The 15,300-nt window shown below is 34.4% G+C and overlaps 1 long non-coding RNA gene across 1 annotated transcript; it reads left to right on the top strand.

The window, feature by feature from the left end:
- Window positions 1-12,504: 12,504 nt before the first annotated feature.
- Window positions 12,505-13,715, top strand: LOC138159624 (uncharacterized). The gene is made up of 2 exons (XR_011167927.1): window positions 12,505-12,886; window positions 13,211-13,715. It is a non-coding gene; the product is annotated as an uncharacterized lncRNA (long non-coding RNA).
- Window positions 13,716-15,300: the final 1,585 nt, after the last annotated feature.

Raw genomic sequence — 15,300 nt, 5'->3', positions numbered from 1 at the left:
CCCTAAGCAATTGGGGTTAAGTAACTTGCTCAAGGTTACACGGCCAGGTGTTTCTGGGTGGGTGCTAAGTGTCCGATCCCGGGATTCGATCTCCAGGTCTTCTCAACACTGGAGCCGGTGCTCTCACTCGCTGTGCTACCTGGCCGCCCCAAGATATACATTTTAAAGTTTAGTAGAGCTGAAATATTCTGAGACCTATGTCCTACTCCACAGTAGTTATGACTCTGACGCTATACCATTATTTGTTTTAGATATGTGTATTCATTTTGATGTCTCCAGATAAAATCATTTATATGGGCTGTAATACACCTGTGATTCAAATTGAACAATCTTCTAAAGACCCTAGATCTTAATAGTGTATATTACTGCCTGGCTATACCTCCTGAAATAATTTTGGCTTAATAAGATGTGTCTTTCCCAATGCTAAGAAATCATTTTCTTCTTGTTGCTTCTCTTAATTGTTCTTTTTTCCAACAAGATTGTAATAGGGAGAAATCTTGACAATTTTGCTTTATGGTCAAAACTTTTCAGCAGCCTTAAAGAAGTATAAGTTAAAAAAAAAACACTACTTGAAGAGAATCGATGTGGATGGTGCTGATATGATTAGTTCCTTTACTGAACAGATTTATCTGAGTTATAGGAGAAAGAGCAGCAGGATGGAGCAGGTGATTTAATGTGCTCTCCCTCTCTGCATGCAAAACATTCCATGATAGTGAGAATGATCCCAACAGGGGCTTCCTGAAAGGTCTGAAACGGAAAATCACTCTGCAAGAGACAGCCCTTCCTTTCCTTGGAAAGAACTTTATGACAGTCAATTGAAGGAAAGCGATTTTAAGATCATCCTATACTACATAATTTCCTTAAAATTGGCAAGTAGAGTCATGATAATTGTGGAAATAGACGAATAGAGTTTTACATTTGGTATTTGTTTGCACATAGAAAATAAGGTGAACTCCTGATCTTTCAAGCTCTCTCTAGTCATTCTCATGTAATATATCAAGATGATTATATGACAGGTTTCAGGTGAATTTAATCTCTCTCTCTCTCTCTCTCTCTCTCTCTTCTCTCTCTCTCTCTCTCTCTCTCTCTCTCTCTCTTCTCTCTCTCTCATACACATAGTTTTGGTATATATGTGTGTTTGAATTTATACATATAATGAATTGTGTTCAAATAACTTAATATATATAAAGATCTTTGAAAATTTTAATAGACTGAAAATTTTACTTTTTTCATAGGAAAAAAGAAACATGTTCTTATCTGGTTCAGTGGAAATCAGAGAGAAATGGCATTGGCACAGGCAGCTATCTTCTTATTTTACTATTATTCTTTTCTATTTAGTTCTATGGAAATTACAAATAAAGATAAAATGATCACTTTTGTAGCTGAATTAAAAGTGTCATTATGCAAGCTAATCTACAGGCTAAATGAAAGCATCTTTAATACAACTCCATTAGCAGATAGATTTATGGTAACAGTTTGCATGTTATCTCATTTCTATTTGAATAAATATTTTTTTCAGTCAGCCCTCCATATTTTATGTGTTTTCTTCTATGTATTTTGAATATTCTAAACATTTTACCTGGTTTCATTTATTTTTCTAAAGGTTGTTCTTAAGTTGTTTGGGAACTATATATTGTCTGAGCAATTGTAAGCAATAATCTGTGATAATGGTCTAGTTGCAAATATAATTTATTGGCTGAGTTTTCTAAGCTAATTTGAGGTCTATATTTATAGGTATTTTTATAGAGATTTGGTTTTTTTCTTATACTATGAAATATAGCAAGTTTCTGATGTCTAATTCTTATGATTGTCTTATCTTATTAAGTATTCAGTAGATTCATAATTATAAGTACCTTCACATATACGTTACATAGTTTATATATTTCCTTCCATAATCTATATGGAACTAAGCTTGGGTTGCTTAAAGGCAATCCAATCTATTTTTTTTTCTTTTGTGGTTATGAACTACTTGGTCTAGAGTCGGCATCACAATCTCCTCTATTTCCACAAACAAATCTACTTAAATCATGAAAACTCTAAAAATCCTTTTCAGATTTCCAGCCTATGTTTGTTTATATCTTCTTACAATAGTTGGAGACATCACAATTTTGTTCAGAATTTCATTTTTGAATATAATTTACTGATTTTCTGAGTTAGTGAATATTTTCAATGATTTCAAGCTCTAAAAAATTCCCTCTAGATTAGATTCTTTATTTCATCTCTCATTTTTTTAAATCTAGGCTGAAGGATAAAGTAACTGTTATGATTGACATTTATCTATAAACAATAAAATGTTTTATTGTGATGTAGAAAAGAAGGTAGATTTGAAAAAAATTGAAAGAAATTGAAAAGAAAATTTCCTATAATTTCTGAGGTTTGTTTCAATTTGTTTTCTCATAGAATGATCAAACAATGGAAGTCTTTATGTGGGCATTCATTCTTTGCCCATTTTAATGGTTTGTTCCATCTATTTAAAAGCATCACTCACAGGCACAATGTTGATATTTTTTTTTACTTATTCTCATCTCATTTGCCTTATTGTGATATAAGCACATGAAGGAAGATTACTTCCCTCCCCCCCCCCCCCATTCTTTGTGCAATATGATTGAGGTTGGCCTACAAATTGAATGCTGTCCCATATCTGTCTTTGATCCTTATGAAATTTTTAGCATACTGGTCAGAATGACAATCTTTTTAATGGTATAACCAGAATCTAACTGAAACAGAAATTTCAGATTTTTCTGCAAGGCCTTCCCATCTACTAAAAGCAGGCAAATGACATGGAAATTCAACAGTTTTTTTTTTATTATTGAAGAGATAATAAAGGTTTTTCTTTCAATTTCTTTCAATGTTAATTCATCTTATTCATGAAAAATAGAAGTGATGCAAAAAATAGAGAGATGAAAGACAGAGTGACATACAAAGATAACTAAACATGTGGATTAGTTAATGATGGATAAAGTGGTTGCTGAATGATGGAAAGTGGTTACTGGATGAGAGAAAGAAAATGGTGTGACTAGAGGGGAATTAGATAATTTAAGATGTTAGGAAGAAGCAGTTATCTTTTAAGTTCATCCCAACTTGAGTGCCTATGAATTATATTGATTTGTGAAATAATTGATTTAAGTAAAATAATTAAATTCATTAAATTCCATTACAAATATTATAAATTTTACATATTAACAAAAATGCCTTATATGTGACATTTCTTTTTATTGCAATCACTTGTTCTACTTGGCTTTGAATTCAAAAGATTTTGTAATATATTCTTGAATTTTTTTCTCATGAAAATCCATTTGTTGCATTAGATATTATGTACCTTTAATTTTTTATTTAAGGTTTTAATTTTAGGGAGACTTTAGTGGAGAGGGAGAAGATATATGACATTGAATGAATGGAAAGTATGAAAAGAATATTGCACATTGTTGCTAGTAAAACATGCTTTGTGGGAGAAGTGAACTTTGATCTTAATGTTTTTGGAGGCAGTATTTTGTTGCCAGCACATCCCAGGTGATATTAATAATGTCATCAAACATACAGGGACTTGAGTAGATGATGTAACTTCAAGAGATATTGGCACAAATTTATCTGGAATAAATATTTTGAGAAGGGTATTTGTCTGTTATAGGGTAACAGAGTGGGAAATATAGGTTGGGGTCATATTCTGAATATCTTTAAATGCCAGTACCATTCTAAGGTGTTTCACCTTTATCCTATTGTTGATGGGGAGCCATTAAAAATTTTGGATGAACAAAATGTCATGATGGAAGCTGTGTTTTTAAGGAAGGGTTTTTTTTTTTGTTTTTAGAGTACAAATTGCATTTGCTTGGGAATGGATTTAATCCATAGACAAGTTAGGGTGCTATTATAGGGGATAATTAATGGATTTCTTATCAATACAACAGTGGTCATAGAAGACTTCTGAGGATCAATGAAGTAGTATATAAACAGAATATGGAATTTTTGAAAAAAGTAGGCTTCCATAAAACATGGCACATTTGAAAGATGACTAAGAATTAGGAAACATGCCTTGAGGTAGCAACTCTTTCATTGACAAATTCATTCATCCCCCCTCCCCCTGACTCAGTTTTCTATTTTATAAAATGAATTGTTTGGACTAGACTACCTCCAAGGCCTCTTTGAATTCTAACATTATTGGAGAGAAGGTAATGAGTTTGGATTCCAATGAATATTTGATGCGATATCATCACTGTTGAATCAATGATAAATGAATAAATATCACTACTCTGCCCAAAACTCAGAAATGGTTTCTTATGTTTATCCAGTAGAGATTGTATTCTTTGACCTGAAATCCATAGAACTCATCAGCATTTGCCCCCATATTTTCCAGTTTTATCTCATGCCACTTTTTGATTCAGTTTTTATTTTTTAGTCAACTGGACTATCCTCTGTGCCCCAAATATTAGGTAAGAAGGAAGAGAAAAAAAGAATTCTGTTTTTTTGTTTTTGTTTTGATTTATCAACATCATATTATAATAGTGTACATTATAGTAATCTGCTTTATGTCTTTTATGTCTGCTAACTCTAGTCTTTATGAAGCTAAGTTGGAGTCTTCTTTTCATTTTTTTTTTTTATTTTGCCCAATATTTAGAAGAGTACCAGGAGCATAGTGAGCATGTGATAATTGTATCTTGCAAAAGCAATTGCCTGATACCAAAACATACAATATATATTTTATTCCTACTTTCATTCTAAATAATTACTGATAAAACCAGATAAAACTTAAGACATGTACTACACAGGGGAAGAAGGAGAAATGGACGTCTCTTGTACACTTGACTTAACCATTCATGCCCTTTCACTGGCAGTCTCCTCATAATCCCTTGACAGCATCTGGTGGGGGTGCCTGTAGAACACTAAAGGGATGGTGGGAAAATATGACATGTGACATTGGGGTAAGAGCTGAACTTAGACAAATGAAATCTGTCAGCAAGCTCCTTACAGGCTGCCACAGTTCTTACTGCTGCTTGGTTGAGTTAGCTTGATACATAGACTTATTGTATTATTCAGCTGGTTTGATTTTCCTTTTTATGACAACCCTACCCAAGAGACCATCCATCTCTTTACAATCTTGGAGAATGACTATAACTGAATGATATTTCAATGTAATTTATAACTCAATACTGTAAACAAAAATAATGGTTGTTTCTTAGCACTGGAAAGAATGCTAATGGTGATTCATAGACTTTTATTTATTATTTTAGTGGGAATTAGTGCCTTGGTACTTGATGGTTTCACATGGATAGATTTAATGCGGCTAAAGCAAAAACTTCAGATAAAATAAATGGAGAAAAAAGGAAGTCAATGTTTTCTACAGACCCTTAGTTGGTTATGTATATTAACTTCAATAGCAGGTAGTTAAGTCAAGGTAGTTAAGGACACAAGGTTCCTACTAAGAAAACTTGGGTTTGATGTATGATTCTTTCCTTTATTAGAAATATGCCCTTGGACATGTCATAAAGCCATTTAATGTCAGACTTGAAAGTGTCCCTAAGGGCAACTAATTGAGTAATATTTGTACAGAAATTTCTTATAACCCCCCCCAATTTTCATCTGTCCTCTATTTAAAGAGTTTTTCTGGTGGGCTGCCTACTACTTAATCAAAAGCAGATACTTTTAAATAACTCTAATACCTGTGATGTTATTAATCCTTTACAGTCACCTGTAATGTATATTTGCAATGCTAGTAGTTTTTTAATACCTAGTCAAATTTTCCTTCCTAGCAAAAGCACTTCAATCTCCCTTCTATATGACAGTCCTTAAAATGCTTTCCCAGCCCTTTCACCAGGTCTTATTTTCTCCAGGCTAAACATCACCAGTTTCTTCAACTAATTGTTATATAGCATGTTTTATATTTCCATATAGCCCATTTCCTCAACTGCAAAGTGAGCAAAATAATTTATACTCTGAATGTGTGAATGAGTTATTGGAAGAACTTATGAGATGATGCAAAAGAGATATAATTATAAACTCCTAGTATAAATGTAAGCCATTTTAAAGAAATAATTTAATCTTAGCTACTCCAAGCTTTCTGAGATACAGAAATATGACAAAAATAAACATATAAGACCATAGAGATAATAAAATACTATTTTTTCAAAAAATAATTTCCCAATAAAATGTTATTATTTAGTATGGTAATGGGAGTTTTATGTAGTAAGCATGGGATGCTTTTTCTTTTGGGGATAGTCACGTTTTCAGATAGTTTTTGAAATAGAAGAGGATCTTTCCATTGACTTAAGTGAAAATGAAGACATTTCTGTACTTTCATTCAGGTAGTAGATTAAAATGAATGATGTCTGGAAAGATATAATTGAGAATTCATCACTAAGATGTAGGCCTACAAGAGGAGGAGGAGGAGAAGGAGAAGAAGAAGAAAAAGAAGAAGAGGAGAAAGAGGAGGAGGGGCAGGAGGAGGAGGAAGAAGAAGGAGGAGATGAAGAAGTAAGTGGAGGAGGAAGAGGAGGAAAAGGAGGAGGAGGAGAAGAAGAACAAATAACTCTAGTTAGAGCAAATGAAATGGGCTGTTTCCTTTTACATTCAAGGTTTTCAAGAAAAAACTACAGAACAACTTATCACATACGTGATAGAGAAGGTTAGTGCTCATGTATGAATTGGACTAAATTACATTAGAAGTCTATTACAACACAAGGTTTTGGAATTCTGAGTCAGATGGCAAGTAGGACTAGAATGAAATCATAGATAGAACTGTCAGAAAAAAATAAGGATCGCTTCGTCTAGTCTTCCCAATTACAAATTATTTCACGACTGACAGTAATAGTAATTTCCCAAAGAAGACTTCATAAAGCTACTGGGAATTAAAAATAGGTAGAATTTGAATAAGCACAGAGACTGATTTTTACTTCTTATAGGTTCATTGGAGTAGAAGTCATTATAGAGATAATTTAATGCTATATGTATGCATACATATATATTTCTTCATATACATATACATACACCGCTCATTTGTACACACACATTATATGCACACATACATAATCCATGCATGTATACATATGTGTATATATGCACATGCATATGTATGTATATGCATTTTTGTCAGTCTCTGTTTAAATACATTCCATTATGGGAAGAAGTACTTAATGTGCGTATTCACTCCATATTTAGTTAACCTTTATTTTCAGACTGGGCTAAATTGTCCTGTGTATAATTTTCATCACTTTGTCCTCAGTTGAACCTCTGGAAACAAGGAGAATAAGTCTCTATCAACATTTTGAATATGCATCTAGAAGAAGGAAAATGTCTGTTCTATTTGGTCATGTAGTGAGTAAGAAGGAGAGATGGGAAGATCTTACAAAGAACATAATTTTAACTTAATGTAAAAAGAAATTTCCTAACAAACGAGTATCCTAAAGTGTTGCTTTGCAAAGAAAGATGATCTCCCTTATAGAAGAGCTTTGAGTAAAAATAAGATGAACATGTGGATGACATTATTTAAACGGCATGCCATTGGTGGTGTACTGGAACTAATCATAACTGACATGTTGAGAACGTCTTCCTAAATTTTCACAATGAGTATTTATGCCTCAGAAATGGGCAGCTCTATAAATCAGGGCTTGATTTGTTGTTTTGTAGATTTTCTAGCCTTAAGAAAGTGTTAATGCAGACTTAACTTAAAAGTGTGTATGCATAATTGCCCCCTCTACCAAGAGCCAAATTGTTAAACATTTACTAGCACACTTGTGTCTTGCTTGATAAACATTGCTTTTACTTGTGAGGATTTCAATAGATTGTCCAGGAAATTGAGGCATTACAAGACAGTTTCCAGGATGATGATGATGATGATGATGATGATGATGATGATGATGATGATGATGATGATGGTGGTGGTGGTGGTGGTGGTAGTGGTGAATATGAAGATGACATTGATGATGATGCTGATGCTAACAATATCAACAATACTGGCATTTATAAAATTTTGAAGGTTTACACAGTACTTTACATCCATTTTCTAATTTGAGCCTCCCCATATCCTTGCATCCAATTCCAGTAGAGGTTGAAATTTTTAGATAACTGATTACCTTCCAAAATCTGATTTTGTGATGGGATTTATATTTAAAGAGGCCAGCTTGTCTTCCCGTTGTCCTCTTTTCTAGGATCTGCAATTCAATTTTCTTCAATTAGTGCTTTTTTATGTACAAGAATTAATTTCAACTCAGTATTGTTCTGTGTTTTAAAAAATATCTAAGTATTACAGTATTCATTTATTATCATCAAATTGCAAATAATGAATTAAATTACAAATGAATCTTATGACTTGTTTCTCTAGAATCTACTGTAATTTGAAAATTAAGCTAAAGGGCTATCAACAAAATGTTCAAAGGATATGAACAGGCAATTTTCAGAGGAAGAAACCAAAGCTATCTGTAGTCATTAAAAAAAATTGTAAATCACTATTGATAAGAGAAATGCAAATTAAAACTATGAGGTACCACATCAGATTGACTAAACAGGAAAATGATAAATATTGGAGAAGATGTGGGAAAATCAATACACTAATGCATTGTTGTTGAAGCTATGAACTGATACAACCATTCTGGAGCCTTCCAATTAATTTGGTACTATGCACACAGGTCTATAAAGCTATGCAAAGCCTCTGATTCAGTCAAAGAAATCATAAAAAAAAGGGAAAAGGATCCACAGGTACAAAAATATTTATAGCAACTTTCTTTAGGTAGCAAAGAATTGGAAACTAAAGAGATGTCCATCAATTAGGGAATGGCAGAACAAGTTGTGGCATATGAATGTAATGGAATAATATAGTGCTATAAGAAATGATGAGCAGGCAGACTTCAGGAAAACCTGGAAAGACTTATATGTACTGATGCTGAGTGAGGGGAGCAGAACCAGCATAATATTGCACACAGTAACAGAACATTATGCATACTCAAATATGATATGCTTAGCTCTTCTCAGCAATACAATGATACAAGACAATTCCAAAAGACTCATGATGGAAAATACTATTTATACCCAAAGAAAGAACTATGGAATTTGAAGGCAGACTGAAGCACACTATTTTCACATTTCTTGTGCTATTTTTTTTCTTTCTCATGGTTGTTTCCTTTTGTTCTGATTCTTTTTTCACCATATTGTTAATATGAAAATATATTTATTTTGACTGTACATGCATAATCTACAATTGCTTGCTGACTTGAAGAGGTGGTTGGGGATGGAGGGGGGAGAAAAATTTGAAAATAAAAATCTTTGTGAATGTAATCCAATGTACGTTTATACATATAATTATATCTATGTGTATGTCTGTGCATGTGCGTGCATGTATTGGGGAGTGCTAATAAATGTTTATAAACAGAATCTCTGAAAAAGGATATACAATACACATTTAAGATTAATCTATATAATTACACTTTCTCTATCACTGTCATAAATCTAGACAAATAGCAAAACAATAAATAAAGTCTTGATTTATAGCATTTGCTGACATCTGAGGTGTACATTCTCACACTGAAAATTTAGCTATCAGAATATGGTTAGAATTGTCTCTAGAACTCTCCTAGGAATACTCCTATGAAACCTATGGCATATAATAGATGCATGTGTGTACACACACACACACACACACACACACACACACACACACACACACACACACACATCTTTGTACATATCCTCTCTCCGCCAGAGTCCCAGTATAAGCTCTTTGATGACAAGGACTATTTCATTTTGGTCCTTTTTCTCCCTTTCTTGGGACAGTCTCTTACATATAGTTGGAAACCAATAAATCATTAAAATGATTTGAATTGAATTGTATTGTATTGAATTGAACTAGAGTCTCATTTCTGTTTCATTATAGGCACATTACCTGGTTTTGGTCCCTTCTTCTCTGTTCCCTACTCCCTCAGCTGACAAAATGAGGGTGTTACCCGGGAGGTTCTCAAAGATTCCTTGTAACTCTAACAACATCCTGACATCATTTTTAGTACAAAGATTATGGTTCTTAATCATCATTCCAGTTTTGATAATACAGGTTTTTGTTCAATGTTTTCAGGTCCCTTGTAGCTATAATATATGATGTTCAGTGTACTAAAATTCTATTAAATGTCTTAACATTCCTTCAACCTCTAACTTTCTTTCACAACTTTTTATAAACTTTCAACTTTTTACAACTTCCTTTAAAAATGTTTTTATATGTATACACACAAGTGAGCACATATGTATGTCTTTCTGTGTGTCTGTGTATATATGTGTCTATGTGTACACATACATATATAACCTTGTCGACTGAGAATGATATTCTGCTCTATTTCTTGTTCCTTCATTTGTAGCTGAAAATACTGAGAAAAGTGATAAGTATTCTTTTAACATTGCTTAGGTATGCAACCAGTATGTGTCAATCATCCTGTCAGTCAATCCACCAAACCTCTTCCTTTCCCTGGGTATTGTGTTCAACACTCAACACCAGAGGTTCCCTGTTTGAGGGTTAATTGCAGTGGTTGCTTTTGCTTATAGCCTTTAATTTTTTCTCCCTTCTTAACAGTATTTATAATTACATGTAAAGAAAGTTTTCAACATTAAATATTATATGTATTATTAAAGGTAATATAGAAGTTTTCTTAGGAGTGTTCTAGAGCCAGCTCTAACCAACTTCTAATTGTTAAATTTTCATTGTGAGAATTTATACCTCAGATATCAGCAAATGCTATAAGTTAAGACATGATTTATTGTTCTGTTTCTTGTCTAGATTTATGAAAGTGATTGAGAAAGTGTAATTATATAGATTAAACTTCAAAGTGTGTTGTACATATTACTTCAGAGAGAGATCCTGTTTATAAACATTTATTGGCAGTCCCAAATGTACACAATACACAGACATATAATTATATATAAATGTACATTGGACCTATATACAAACATATACACATATGTATGTATGCATATATGTATACATATACATACAAACATGTGGGACTGAGCACTAATAATTGAAGTCTTAAAGAAAAGTCTCCTGTGTGAAATGACAAGCTGAAAGAAGCTAGGGTTGGAATCTACATATGAGACATAGATGAAGAAGAAAAGTCTTTTAGCATAGGGGAAATTCTATCATAAAACATATCCCCTGGAAGACAGAATGTCAGTTATAGGGAGCATCTAGTATGTGAATTTAGTTATGGTGTGAAAGAAGGAGTAATGTAGAACAGTTGGGAAACAAAGGATTAGAAATAGGCTATGAAAACTTATAAACATTCAGAATAGAAACTAATAGTTTATCACTTATAGTTTATCACAGAGGAAATAAGGAATTGCTGAGGCTTCTCGAGCAGATGCGTGGCATAATCAGGTCTGTGCTTTAAGGAATATCAGTTTGGCAACCTTGTGGAGGGTTGATTGCAAGGGAGGCAGACAGAAATCCAGATTAATTAGAAAAGCATTGTAATATTCCATGTCTCCTGACCCCCAACCTCAACCTCTCTTTTATATCTCAGGAGGCACTATATTCTCCATAATGCTTAGAACTGCATAAAAGTAAGAGACAGGTAGGAATGACCTGCAGTTTCATAATACCTGAGAGAAGGGCTAAAGGAACCTAAATCATCTGGACAGAAACAAATAAGAAAGAAGTAAAATTGAAAGTGCTTTGGATACCCTTAAACCTATAAAATATTAGCTGTTATTAAATAAGGTTGTGGGTGGGGATTAAGCTTTTGTCTTTCTTGAATAATTTAAAGAAGTGATCAAGGAAATGTCTGCTTCTATCTCCTTCAAGCTTGATTGTTGTACCTGGCCAAGAAAGGTAATCACCATGGCTTTTGTTGCTTTCAAGAACAACACAGCAGTAGTCAGAGTGGATGCAGGCAATCAAATTTTGACAGTTTCCCTGCTAGCAAATCACCTTCACCATTCCAGGTCTGACTTAGAGAACAAAGTGACTGATTTGCCTGTCATGACACGTATTAATAAAATCCTATTCGACAGTATCTGACAGGTGTAGCCACCTCAATTTCATTAAGCTGCATTAACAGAGAGTTTTCAAAAGCAGGAGCGAATAGCCCCAACACTGCCAGAGACAGACTCGATCCCCTTGAGAGGCCTAGCAGGCTTCTCTTCCTAACCATGGGGATTGAGACTGTGGCTTGCCTCTATCCCAGAATAGATTATTCTAATCACAGGGAGTCCTGCAGACAGATGAGGCTCATTAAGACAACTCTGAGATTACAAGAGACATAGTCTTTTACACTTGAGTGTGCAGCTTGGATTTTATTTGGCTTTACTTTTATGTCAATGCTATTCAACCTCCCCTTCTCCCCCACCCCAGGAAAGAGTCCTCAAATACTATAAAGTGTGTATGTGGAACAACTACTAATAGGATAAATCATTTTATTTCTTATTTGTATTTTATTCATTAATGTGTAATCTATAAAATGTATGCACAAGCCTTTCCACTGGCTCCACATATATGTTCTTTATATGTATCATTAATGTATAACCAGGTTTATCTTGGCATGTGTGATAGTAATGGCAATTAAAGATTCCCCTGTATTGGCTTGGTTTTCAAATTGATTGTATTAAAACCCAGAGCTTGTTAATCCCACCTGTGGGATGGACTTTTTGATGTGAAAAGAAAGTCCTGACTGGGAGGAGCTGGTGACGTAGATTTGGAGAGACAAGAGAGAGGCGGAAGTTCTTTTTGGAAGCAGCACCTCGTGGAGAGGGAGAGACTAAGAGATTGCTGGTGGCCGCTTTGAATTGCCCTGGACTTTTGAGACCTGCCCCCTGAGCTGCCAAGGACTGAGGAGACATGGCTGTTTTGCTGGTACTTTGTCTGTCTGTTTTGATGTTATTTTGCCAGATTTGTCCACTGGTGAAAGACTGTCCTGTTGAAGAAGTCCTGGAACCTGGCATTTGGTTAAGAAGGCCTGAGACTGTCCTGCAGACAGAGAGTGAATACTGTCCACTGGTGAGGGACAGTACTGAGAGTGAATACTGTCCACTGGTGAGGGACAGTACTGTTGTTGCAGGGGTCTGGAGACTGTCCGGCAGACAGAATGAATACTGTCCACTGGTGAAGTACAGTGCTGTTGTTGCAGGGGTCTGGGAGCCTTTCTGTTGGTTCAGAAGCCCTGAAGAAGGATTTTCTTGTTGTATGTTTACAGAAATCCTGGGAGAGGGCTTTGCTAATGTGTTCAGGGGTTCTAGGACTGTTCTACAGACAGAGGATAAATTCATGAAGGGACTGGCAATGTATCTTATGGCCTTGCTAAGCCTTGTCTCCCCAGGAACTAAGATTGCTGAGAACTTGCCTCGTGTCAAGATGAAGAAAAGACCTCCATTTGGGTATTAAGTGCTGTGTTTAAACTTGATGTAACTCTGGGGTAGATTCAATTGTGATCCAGGGGTGGGGAACTTTTGACCTTTTTGTGTTCTATGGTTGAGCAAATGAATGTATTTTACTTATGTTTGGAAACTAATCTCCATTTGGGAAGAGGGGCTTTGTGGTGGACTTAATTAAGGTATAGCCTAGGGGTGGAGAAGTATTTGGAACAGAGACTTTGTAATTGATTGAATGATTGGAAAGTCCTGGGGTGGGGTAGGCCTTGGAGATGATTTAATCACACTTAGTAAATGCTGTATTTTGAATGATGTCATGTTTTGATCTTCTCTGTTCTGGGTTTGTTACTGAATAAAATAGAGAGCACCTATGCTGGTATTTTGAACCTGGGAAGTTGCCTTTGCTTGGTATTACATTACAGCATGAAAAGATTTCCTCTTATTAAAGCACTCTATAACCCAAACCACATGGATTCAAAGTAGCTTCCTTTGATTGCTTATGTAGTCAGAAAGGCTGTACCTTTAAAACTGGGCAAACTGGAATAGCCTCTCTTTTTCATAGATTCTTTCCTGCTACATCCAAAGGGTGAAGCTTACAGTTCAGCCACAGTGCTGGTGCCGTGAGCCATGAGAAGAAAAAAATAATTCCATACTCTACTCCCATTCTCTTTTAACCTAACTCAGAGACAGTGGCCTGGATGTAGAATATATTAGTTTCTATTCTGGCTTCCTGTAACAACTAGAGCCAGAGAAGGAATTTGGATTTGTAACTAGGACTGTGCTCTGTCAGAATTGTGTTATGGGATAATTGTGATTTTACCTGTCCATAAGATACGGCATCTGGTAAAATTGACTGTTTTGACAGTTTACTGTATGGCACTGGGGAAGTATGTGAAAGGATGGTTTTATTCTTCCCTAGAGATCTCAGAGAATTGACATTTGAGAAGAATTGTTTTGAAATAAAATATAATAATATTAACAACATTAGTACATTCACAGGCTTTTCTGGACATAGCTAGATCACCTAAAATGGTGGGATCCTGAGTGGCCTTTGGAGTATGCTCAGGTTGCCTCATTTGTAATCGTTCTGTCTCCTACCATATAGGTAAGTGTAGCATTCTTGAAATGGATGCATGTTTGGAAAACAAAACAAAATTAAATCTTTAAAACTGACCAGATTGGAATAGTTTTATTTTGCTCGGTTTCAGGTACTTACAGTGATCCTTACTGAACTTATTAATTCAAGCAATGGCAGTTATTTATGGCATGCTGCAGCCAGTTAGTCAAGTAGGGAAGCCTAGGGATGCAGGGTACCTGAGATTCAAACCCAAAGAAAGTTTAAACTTGGAACTTGAGACTTTATTACATAGAAACTGGGCTAAGTTAAGAACCAAATTCTCTCATCTTTCCCAAGATTGGCATAGTATAAAAGGGATATGGGAGATCATAGCACATAAGGGAATATGTTCATATATTTATTATTATACATTTTGAAGCTATTTTTCCTATTAATTAATATTTTATTTTCCCCCAATTATATCTAAAATAATTTTAATAGTAAAAAAAAATTGAGTCCTGAATCCTATCCCTCAGAGCCCTCCTTCCCATTGAGAAGGTAAATAATTTCATGTAGGTTATACATGTTCAGTCAAGCAGAACATATTTCCTTACTAGTCTGTTATTAATGAAAAAAGAAAAATTTAAATTTAAATTAAAAATTAAAAATTTAAAATGAAGTATTTATTTAAAAAATAAATACTTCAATATACATTCAGAGTCCATTAGTCATCTATCCTCCCAAGATGGGTAAAATTTTTCATCAGTAGCACTTTAGAATGATTGTGTATCTTTTTTTTGCTGAAAATAGCTGTCATTCACATTTGATCTTTATACAATATTACTATTACTATGTGCAGTGTTCTTCTGGTTCTACCAACTTCACTTTACATCAGCTCATGTAAACCTTTCCAG

This window comes from Petaurus breviceps, unplaced genomic scaffold (assembly GCF_028583685.1).
Source record: "Petaurus breviceps papuanus isolate PSGF00001 unplaced genomic scaffold, PetGlider_PUasm1.0 176, whole genome shotgun sequence".
Lineage (NCBI taxonomy): Eukaryota > Metazoa > Chordata > Mammalia > Diprotodontia > Petauridae > Petaurus > Petaurus breviceps.
The sequence above is the reverse complement of the archived record's forward strand: the minus strand, read 5'-3'. Positions and strand labels throughout refer to the sequence as shown.